Source organism: Acyrthosiphon pisum, chromosome X, assembly GCF_005508785.2.
Source record: "Acyrthosiphon pisum isolate AL4f chromosome X, pea_aphid_22Mar2018_4r6ur, whole genome shotgun sequence".
NCBI classification, from domain to species: domain Eukaryota; kingdom Metazoa; phylum Arthropoda; class Insecta; order Hemiptera; family Aphididae; genus Acyrthosiphon; species Acyrthosiphon pisum.
In genome coordinates this window covers 73,556,388-73,569,189 of record NC_042493.1, presented here as the reverse complement: position 1 = coordinate 73,569,189, position 12,802 = coordinate 73,556,388, and positions in this window count along the sequence as shown.

The window sequence follows — 12,802 nt, the reverse complement described above, 5'->3', positions numbered from 1 at the left end:
CTGCGATGCACCTCTGTTTAAGCAGATTTTCTGCACCTACCGGCACAATACTGCTTGCGGTGCATCCAGTCATCTTGTTACCCCGCAAATGTATTATTGTTTTTTTTGTCTGAGTGATGCCCGTCGACGACCACCCAACCACCGCAACCACGACCTTACCTAATATAACCTTACTTAACCCAATGTTGGTCAAGTGACGGTTCACGTACACCGCCGACGACTGCAGAAACGCATCGATACGATATCACGTGGTATTCATTTAGGATACGTGGAGGCTATGAGAAACGTTTTCTTTTAAAATTAAATTATCATCGTATATAGGTATATAAAAGTATAAAACACTATACGAAATGTATTATAATATCTATAAAACGACAAGATTTCTGTAGATATTTACAGTAGCATTTAGTTAGTCATAAAATGTAAAAAATTACACGTCTATACTAAAAAATAATACATATTCACAAGGAATATGGTAAAATTAAAAAAGTTTGATTTCGCTCTCCAGCTCTTCTATAGAATTTAAAATCAGGTTGTAGGTATATTTTAATAGATCGGACTTCATGGTATCATTATAAATTATGGTTATCCTATATGACCTATATTATAGGGAAGACACGTAAGGGGTCGTTTTTCGTAGGCGTATAGCTTCAGTGACAGCTACTTCGAGGACACCCGGGGAAGACTTAAAGATAGTATTAATAACGGTTTATTTCATAATACCCTGAATAAAATATTTGTTGATCCATGATCAATAAAAACATCCTACGGTTTACCTACAGAACCAAATGGCGAACTCAATGTCTGTAAACCATCCTAGGATATCGTTTTAAACATATTATAATAGGTACCTATATATAATAATAAATATAATATAAATTGAGTAATAGGTTTATCATTTTTGAAACGGAATATTTAATTATATTATTCGATGAAAGACCACTTGGAAAATTGAAAAACTGGCAGATCTTGTACGCTCATACCCAAACTTTTTATATACCATATTATACATGTATGTAATTTGGTCCAAAGTATCAAGGTCTAAGATGGATTGGGCAGCGGTCATTGAACATTTGTAGCATATCATATATTATTGTAGCTTAATGTTCACCATCGTATTGACATATATATGATATAACGGGTATCTGTGTGAACGACTGGCTGATGACGGTAATGTTGGGTATTTTATATTATAATATCGTCGTTGATGGGAATAAACCTCCAAAGTGCCAAATTTATGATTTTGAGGTTTTGGTATCCCTGAATTCAGAAAAAAATAGCTATTTATTGATAAAATCTCCTATTTACTATCTGCATCATAGAATTAATGAGAAATAATAAATAAATTCTTCTATGTGTTACATACATCAAACCGTCCAGGGAAATACCTCCTATGTGGTATCACCCCCAATCCCCATAGAAAAATCATCCTATGTTTTATCAACTATAAATCGTTTATGAAATAATTCTTATGTGAAAAAACGTTTTTCGTGTTTCCTGAAAACTACGCTTTTTTCACATAGGTTTGTTCGCGTCAACGACGATATTTTTTTCTTGTAAATTAAAATACTTATTTTATACTTTTATAATCATAAATGTATAATACTTAAGACTAAACATTCTTATACCTCCTATATATATTCATACCTATACATTCTACAAATATTATCTACAATAAATATAAAAATCGAATATTAATATACCTATAGAGTAAATAAAAATACAATATAAAATACAATTTTTTTTCCAAGTTTGTCTCACTGAAGATGAATTTATAATATTATATCATTAAAATCAAATCCAATTATAATAATTCTCGCGTATCACATATATAGGTAGTAACAAAAATGAAATAAATAATATTATTAAACATCTATTATAATAACAAAACACGCCAGTATTTTTCATGAGATTCAGAGCGTTTTGGTCGCGGGATCTCTCACGGGAGACAAGTCTGCTCGTTTGTAAGAGAGTGTATCTGTGTGTGTGTGTGTGTGTTGTATACCAACAGATTTCTCCGCGGGACGAGTGCCGCCGTCACTGCCGGTCCAAGACGTATCGCCTTTCACTGGATATTCTACTTCTATTTTTTTTTTTTTTTGTTACATCGAATTAATTTATTTTCGACAGATCCTCGCCCGCGACATATCCCGTGAGCGGTAAATATTATTATTGTTATCGTCGAGAGCTGGCATTACCTGGTCTCTATACGCATGTTTTTTGATAGATATGGTATATATTTTCGGAGGTAGCGGGTTAGCACAAGTCATCGCTTAAAACAATAATATTATAACATTTTTACAGCCACTATAGAATGGGTCCCTGACTGCAATACGTGTAAACATAATAATATGAACACAGATTTTCATACGTTCAAGAAATCGCAAAAACAGCATTTTTATAAGACCCACCAAACATCAACACAATTATAGTTTTTTTATTTTTCCATTAAGACATCATGGTTTATACTTTCATATATTTAAAGGTACCACGGCCAATGATCCGGTATATGGGTATTCGCATCATTTTTTCTTTACTTAAGTCAATTTTCATTTCAACTCGTTGAATCGACGTACAAAAAAATTAGGTCGAATTGTACCTACCTATATAAAGTCGATCGTCGTCGTATGTGGATACGAATCCTTGAACCGAATAAATATACTTTTTACAGTATATTTATATATGTATGTGATTGCATTTTGCATATTTTATTAAAATTGGTTCGAAAAACATGAATTTCAGAATTATTGTCGACATCGAAATCGGACAACAGGCGTCTTGATCAGTCGAGCGTATTATCATCGGGCTTGTTGTCGATTGCTGTGCCGTTTTGTATGTTATATATTATATGGGCACCTATGTGATTTGGCTTAAATGATTGGTCGAAATTACCCGCTTGTCATTTTCCCCTCCGATTTATTTGACAAAGTGTTTCATGCCGGTGTTATTTTTTCACTTTTATATTGATCGTTGATCAATCATAATCACGTTAGCGTCTGTCGTGCGAACGCAAAAACCTAAGTTCGGCAGCTCGCATAAACAGCATTCTTTGACTGAAACACGGACATCGAGAAATAAAATTGCATATCGTTAAACACTCATTATATAAATAAATGCGGATCAATGTTGTCGGGCTTACTTTACATTGACATTGAAACACAAACGTTTATTCTATTGTTAGTTACTCTTGCACACTAACACAGGTATTATATTATGTAAAATGTTGAATTAATATTCTATTGCTGGAAATCACGTCTCACGCGGTCATCGTACAATTTATAAAATATTTATGCCAGACAATTTTCTCTCTAAAAAGAAAAAGACGATATCGTGTAATGGTATAGGTATAGGTAAGTTACTATATATATTAAAGGCAACTAAGTAATAAATATAATTAAGGCTTCAATTCAAAGTTGTTACATTCAATTGAATTGGATTAGGATACTAATACTTACATTGTGATATTTTAATAAAAACACGCTTAGTAGTAAGTACCTATCTTTAATTATTATTTTAATTTTCAAGCATAAATGATGGACTTAATTTTTCACTGAAATATATGCATTATGCATATATGCAATATGTAGTAGGTATATTTAGCTATAGGCTTACATACAATACATACATGATCGGATCGATTTAAATTACCGATTATTAATATAAATGTTATTTTTTATTTAATAAAAATCTATATTCTGCAATCAAATTTAGCATTACAAAAATGTACGAATCTTTAATATATAAACATTTGATTAATATACTTGTTGTTATTTAGTTTCATGCCATAAAGGCCTAGGCCATAGAAAATAATACTATAATATATAATACGCTAAACTTGTATATAAATCAGCTTAAACGAGGCGCCCCAAAATAACATCACAATAATATTAATAAACCGCCATAAAATGGTATACGCGTGCGCGTTAAAGTCTCTTTCGAAAATCATATCCAAAATCCGAGTATTCAAATAATTTATCCCACCCTCGGGAAATTCCATGCTGACGACCACATACTGCACGTCTGTTGTTTATAATTATAGGTATAAATTATGTATCTCATAATAATAATAATAATATCACTGTGGACGGTAAAGTGTTTGTGAAACCGTTTACAGTATATTATATTGGTATATAATAATATATCATTATCCTGCTGTTTACATACAGATAGTATATCATACAGACTGTCTACAGTGCGCACACATAAACAATATTATATAAGTAATATTGTGACTTGTAATGAGCGAAATGCGATTTCGTCGATCCGCCGTTGTATTAGGTATACATCGCTTACCGTTTTTTCATCTCTTTTCGGGTGGGATATCACGTGCGGAAGAGACACGCACACAATTTGTCCAAATAAAAAAGAAACGTATTTTGAATTCATCGTGGTAAACACGCGCAGAAACAACCATAATAATAATATAATACAATCCGTATATGTTATATTGTACGACGCACCGTATGTACTTATAATAATAATATATATATACATAATATGCAGTGTACGATTATATATTATGTCGTGTCCTTGCTGCATTTTGCGTGTATACAATACGCCATCCTGGGGTCGACGGCGCGGGGACCCAGTGGGTGATTGACGACCCCATCGCTCTTCAATAAGCACAGTGCACTACACACACACACACACACATTACAATAGTGTATACATATATTATTATGTGTAACACTGTAACGATATTGAAGCACATTATAATGCATATTATTATTATAATGTCGAGTTCGTATATACATTATGTACATAAATATATAATGTTGTACATATTCACGCGGATGCGCGACATGCGAAAATTCCTCCGCCACTGACCGGTGTCAATCACAACAGGTGCACCACCAGTGGCCGCCGGTATCCGTTTTCGGTGTTATACAAGAATATAATGATATAGTAATGTGGTGCCCATATTATTATTATACCGACGAGAGAGCACGATATGACATATTATTATTTCTATTATTATATTATTATTATTATTATGTTCCGCGGAGAGCGCGTACAGAAGAAATAAATACACGTACTTCAGGCACATTATATTATATATAGGTACGCGTACATAAAGAGTCGGCGATTGTTAAGATCTATTACTGTGTCTCCGCTTTTGTACGCAAGTATATTATTATATTATTATTTATTATTATTATATACATACTCGTCTTCATCTGGTCGCACAAACGCTACCGTGCAGCCGTATATATACGAGTAATATGCGCATTCGGTTGACAATAATAATCGCATTTGGTATATATTATTATTATTATATTATACAAGTTGAGGTATATAGTACGTCGCGATTATATTATGTTATATTATATTGTAGTGATTTTTTCCTTCTTCGGTGCAGTATTCAATGAATCTCAAGCCCGTTAAAATGCGAATTCGAAAGTAAACTGTATACCTATATACATAACATATAACTATTATGTATACATTATTATACTCACACGACAATATAATCTCGTTGAATAAATCAAACCCACCAAACCATATACTCCGTAAACAGTCTTTTTGCTGAAATAATCGACAGGTATTATGTCTGCAGTTTCACAATATATATTATATTTGTATTCTAATTGGTTTAACAACATCTATTTATGTACAGGTACACATACTATACATACCGATTAACGATTCGGATCTGCTACAAAATAATATATTAATTTTTCAAATACGTAAATACTCGTTTTTTATCACAGCTGCAGAACGTGTAGGTACGAAACAATTGTTCCATATGAAATATAATACGTCAGCCGAACCAAAATTACAAAACTGCGTATTAATCGTTTTAATCGATCGATATTCAGTAAAAAGTTGAAGCGCGTGCGTCAGGTTAAGCCATATTACATAAATGTATAACCACGCCGTGCCCTAAGGTGACTATAAAAAATAATAATTGGTTGAAAATATTAACGATTACGGATATAGCTGATAATATAATATTATGACGAGTGTTCAAGAGCGTATACACCATACATCACGGTTTATTGAATGTTTATTGTTCTCGGCCAATATTTGTACAAGATTACCCCTACCTGATCATCTCTTATTGTTTGTATGTCGTTTTTCCTTTTTTAGTTCTTAACGTCATTATACTATAATATAATGATCTAGTCAAATAAAATATGCCAAGAATATAAAGAAGAGTATCACAACAATATTCATAAAAATATTAAATAATACTAAAAACGAATTAAAACCCTATACGAACAGTCGTATTGGATTCTTTGATGACTACATATTAAGATACTCATGACTCGTTCGAAAGAATTTCCAATCGTCACGCGCGTCAGTGTAGTATTAAATTGTTCTTTGATTGTGGCGATATTTCACATAAATACATAGTATATTAATATGATGTCAAATATGTACGACCGCGAAAGAATATCATTTATATTCAAAATTATTTCAAACATAAGTTTTCACTGTTTTTATACTTTTTAAACTGCGAATTGCGCAAATCGCGGCAAATAGTAGTCTTGAATTTCTACACAGGCGGCTAATAACTTAAAATTCCAATAAAGTACGCCGCCATATAGGTTGGTGCGAGAGATATTAACGACCATATAGTTAACAAATTCTTCTAATCCATACGATTCACTATAGTAATATATATCTACCTATTATACTACCTACTACTCTATTAACATTCTTTCACTTCGGTTGATTGTAAGAACATTTTCCGACAGTCAGTTGACCGTAATACGCACACGTCCCAATTATAAATATATATCTACATGCATATAACGTTCACCGTACAGTATAAATCATTATTGAATTGTGTAGATTATAGTAGACAACTCTTCTCGATAAAAATGTCCGGCTAAATAGACGCGATTGTGACTTAAACGATATTTAGGACACATAGAGTTTATTTCAATTCATTAATATTAGTTTTAATCATATATATATATCGACAGCCGAGATGACCATTTACGGATCATCGTTCAGCGAGATTGGAAATCGATTTTCATAATATAATAAGTTGTTTTAGAACGCATTGCTGAAGATTTGTCGTTAGCACTGAAAGCGCAATCCAATTACAACCGCATTGACGTATACTCCAAAAAAGATTTGCGTTAATTATTATTGGTGGTCGTTAGGGAAATTTATGGATTCGTAGTTAATGACCTAGTTTATAGGTAATATTTTAAAACACACAATTATTCTGTTTTGTGCGCTTTGGTACAGAAAAAATGTAAATTATTTAAAAATATTGTTCCGGTATTGATTTGAGTTATAAATTTACTGTATTCTATAATATTGTGTAGGGAAAATGTTCATGAAATATCGATTAATACTTATGGACTGTATTTATGTCTTAAGTTTTTAGTAATACGATAAAGCTCATACATATTTATACAAACATACACGCTAGTCCGACCGTACGAGGTTAAAATGAATAACAGATTTAAAAAATAAGAAAAGAGATAGGTATACATTATAATATAATATATTATCGTATATTGGTATTATAATAGTCATTATTGAAATCGTAAAACCATGTTCCCATGAATCACGTGTCCGCGGTGCGTTTCGCGTGCGTAATAATTAACATACGCCGCGGGACGTGTATTATATAGATGGGTGCCTATATATAAGCCCGTGCGATCGGGTGAGCGCACTCCGAGAAGAATTTAAAAAGGATGGATAAAAAAAAAAAAATAGAAGACCATCATCTAATGGAAAAAATGGATATATGAAAGAGAAAACAAATTCAAAAACATTCGCAAGAGTCCATCGAGCTTTCTGCCGCGTGTCTCAGCGGACGGAGACGCCGTTTGTGCGCATAAATTTGTAGTCACTTATATAGGTACACACACACACACACACACACACACAAATATATTTATATATACGCGTTAACGCACAGCCTTGCGCCGTGTCCGTTTCAAGGTTGCTGCAGTGTAGTACTGCTGTTTACGGCATTCCTGGGGTGGCGGAGGCGAGTGAGAAGTTTTTTCCGCCTGCCGAGAGCTTACAATGCGCAAATATGTCGCCGTCGAGATACCCTCGTTATATATAAATTATAAGTGTTAATATATTACATGCACACATATATTATAAATACGTATACTGCTGTATATGTAGATACAGATATAATAGCTAAGTAGGTACCTGCACCAGGTACTTGCGCTGCATAGTGGCCATGTGTGGAATCGCGGGTGACTGATGAGCCGTCTTGTGCGTATTATACAGTATAATGTATGATTTAGCTTCATACGGAATATGAGTGGCGTAAAGGGACGTGCCGAAGTACCGGAGACCTGATGATGCCTTGCAGTATGATATAGTTATGAAAAACAAATTGAAGCGAGGTTTATGCTGCAGAACCCTACATCAAAAATAAAGCATATGTGGTAACATCGCTATACACTCTTAACGACATTATTTCGAATTAATAGTGATCAGTGCGTTGTTGATATAAGTATATCGCGCAGACTTTTTACCAATAGACCGGCCCTCTCCGCGTTTCCACCGTGTCAAGATGGGTGGCGTTTTTCGTATACTATGAGTTAATCTGATACGATAAAAAAATATATATACTTTCATCCTATGGGATGCGGCTGTATTGTCAAATCTAAACAGATTACAAAGATTCCAATCTATCACCTCGCGCACGATGACTATAAGTATCCTTCTATACGTATCCAATCAGACACTTCACACAGACCTACACAGCAAAACTGTCTCAGAAATATCCTCAATCTATATATATATATATGTATGTTTGCCTGTCTGTCCTTTATGCACTCCTAAACGGCTGGACTGATTTTGATGACATTTTTTGTGTGTGTATGAGTGGTTCCCGGGATAATTTAGTTTCACAATTGGACCCGGTAGATCCAACCCGAAGAGGTGCTCAAACAGAGATTTTTGAGATTAACGATGGAATTTTTATTTATAAATGGTTGCTATTGGTTATAGGAGAAATAATTAGTAGACATTAGTCTGTATTATTTTATTCGTTGCCAATGGTTAATCGGCCGAACAGGTACAAGCTTGCATCAAAACAAATTTAGCACATTGCCTATACCAAGATGGCTGAGTTGCACTTTTTTTGGGTACCCACGTAGTCGGATTGCCCATCAGTGTGTCTGTGTTGCACATAAATCAGCGAATTACACCGAAAAGAAGTTGAATAATCATTTTTAATAATTGTAATTTTTTACGGGCAACGAAATTGACAGGATCTGCTAGTTATATATAAACGTTATTTTTTACGACTAGAAAATCACCTAACCCACTAATCTCAGCACTTGACTCAGACGTTATATTTGGAAAACCCAAAATGAGGCTATGGTTTCGTGACCTATACACTTAACCTTTATTAAGAGTCAAAAACAAAAAATATATTCTTATTGTAGATAAAGTTTTGCAGATTGTATGTATTTAAAAAAAAAAATGAAATAAAAATAATATTCATACTATATATTTATACTAAACGGGCTGCATCACTGCGCCATATCAGCACACAACTATAAACCAGGGCTTGCATTTAAAAAAAATTCCGTTTTATGTTATTTACAGTTAAAACATTACACAATTTTTGCGTTCATTGTTATTTAGAATTAAAACGTTATACAAGTTTTGCGTTTATCGTTATTCAGAATTAAAACGTTATACAAGTTCTGCGTTTATCGTTATTTAGAATAGTGTCAATACCTATTAAATGTATTTATTAATAATAACTAAAGCGAGCAGGTAATGGCCCGAATACTGAATATAATATAATACATTTTAATCTCTGAATGCATGAAATAAATATTTCTACGAAGCCAATATAACTTTTAAATAAATGCATTTTAAATTATTTGGTTTTGTGTTACTTTTTGTTCAATGAAATTCTATAAATTACGTTTTGCGTTATGTTTTGTTTATTTATATCTAATGTATTTTGTTATTTGTTACGTTTTGTTTTTCGGTTTTTCATTATTTTTGACTATCGCTTTTCGTTATAATTAAGTTTACAAATTTCAATCAATTTTTGTCAAATACAACGTTATAATCATAAGATTTTTATAAAGTTTGAAAGCCCTGCTATGTTATTGGTGTAGGATGGGCCGATCTATAAGTAAAAGTTCTATGCACGTATTACACTTGATTACACCCAAAAACATGTCAATAACTATTGAATGTCACAGAATAATCGATTTCTACATCGACCGTTCTGGGGGACCAAAGTTTGGAGCATGATTTCTTAAGAATCATATTATTGTATATGTAGGAATAACTGAATTTCGTGAACGATTGTTTTAGATATCAAACTTCAAGTTTAGGTGTATGCTTGCATTGTTATATATAATTTAAGAATGTAGCTCTACTTATGGTTGGCGTGACTTGCTGGAATCGAGAACTTACAAAAAATAATCAGTAAAAACACAATTCATGAAGACAATTATCAAATAATATGGAAATTATAATATAGTATAACAACTATTAATATCATTATGTACATTTAACATAAAATAAAGAAATTAAATTAAATTTTCTAAGGAACACATTTTCTGCAGTTCGCAAATATATAAAAACTACTTTGGATTGTTCACCATTTTTGTATTCTATTAACTGACTATACGAAGACGTGTAGTTTTCTATCAATCGTTATATCGAATTTGTATCTACAAACGTCATCATACCAGTATAATAATATTTTCTTACGTTATAATAAAATACACGATACTTTTTTGTACACCATAGATAATATTGTATAATAGTAGTATTACCGAATCATCAATGAGTGGAGTTTTCAATCGATGCAGATCTGCAGGATCATCGTATGCGTACATATCGGATACCTATATTAGGTATGTATAATATTTTGTATATTATACTACGTATAAATAATACGTGCTGAGTAGGTACACGAGAGTTATGATCGGCGCACGTCATATACAATACCGTCGCAGCTTGTCATGAAAATGTCGACCGAAACGCCGAAAAACCGGATTGGACTACAACTCGACTACTCGAGACGTTGTTGAAAATCGCTACTCCTTTAAATATTATGTATGCACATCGGACATGTCGTCGCAGCTTCCCTTCACCGTGGTATAGGTATATATATATATATATATTGTATAAACAGTGCTACAGGTGGTAGCTGCGGCGGAGGTGGTATACCACTTATAGGCGTATTCCTTCACAGTTCCCGCCGCGCCGCCGTTATAACACAGAGTAACCTTTAATGCGCGCGGAATGCCGCGTATTCGTGGGCCGGATTATATTTCATTTAGATCGAAAAAATCTTCACTCGAATCGTTAATATTTTATACGTCTAATATATAAATATTTATCATATATAGGTATATATTATAATATACATATGCGTCCGACGAGTGTGTATCTGCCGATCAGAGAGAGATCAAACCGGTGGAGGGACACACGCGTATCGTCGTCGTTTCTGTGAGCGTTATATTCGTCTGCGCGCGCGCTCGCGCGTGTGTGTGTATATATTACGTTAATATATAGTCTCTCGCCCGGAGATCGGTCACCCGGATAAACGTCCGTATTAGTATATAGTAGCAATAGTATATACTACGCACACACACACGAAAACACACACCACACAGTGGGAACTTGGAATTCATTGTCGGGTCTGTAATAGGTATACCTATGTGTGCGTGTGTGTGTGTTAACTGACTCCCAAGAAAGTCGTCGTCGTATAATATTATGTCGTACGCCGTACACAACCTAGGTATATGGTAGTCGTCAGACTCGACGACAATCCGTCCGGATAAATGTACTGTGTATATATAATGATATTATATGTATTCGACGAGAGTGTCATCAACGTGTAGAATCCGTTCGGACCGGGTGAAATGTGTGTACCTGCAGTATACATATTGGCAATATGATATCGCTGGCATATCATATTATGTACTCGCACTTTTCAGATGGTCCGTCGACGACCGCGGCCTCTGTCCGGTCGACGTATCGTACTGTACGCGTATTATATTATAAGCTCGACTATAATATAATAATATACATAATATTATGCGAGTCGAACAATGTTCATTGTTCGTATTCGAGCTCGGGTGACTGGGCCCGAATTTGTATCTGTACCACGGTGTATGGCTGCACTGCAGTGTATGTATAACTGCAGCGTTTAGCTCGCAATTCAAAACATTTGTTTCCGATTTGAAATTTACAAAAAAAAAAACAAAAATAATAGTAATAATAACAAAAAGGCAGAATACTTCGATAATTATGTCAGTTGATTAATATAACGTAAAAAAAATCTAACAGCGACGGCCGGGTATGTATACGATATGTTTAATATAAGCGGTCGAAATAAAGGGCAGTCGCAATTTTTCTCACGGGTGCTCTTTGAATGCTCGTTGTTCTCATCACCGTCGCCGCCGGTAGACACGAAAAAAACGCGTTAAGGTCTCCTGTGATACACCGAATTTTTCACGCTTGCAAAAAAATTGAAAAAATATACGAATGACGTAATTGGTCGGGCTGGCCAGAAATATGCGAGCAAAAAGCAATCGTGATGTGCGGACATCACGGGGGAGGTGTACGTACCTATATACGATGTATATAGTATACCGGACGGCCGTCATAGAGAAATCGTGTACGCATATATATATATATATATATGTGTGTTTATAAATATTATGTGAAATTTTTAGACGTCCTTACATATATATATGTGATAAGTGGCCGACTGCAGGGTGTGGGCCTGGCGGGGTAGGCGAAAAAAATTCATCTTCGTCTCACGCATGCGCATAATTGACATAATGGTAATTGAAGAGTGGACGGTGTATATATATAGAGGATAGTA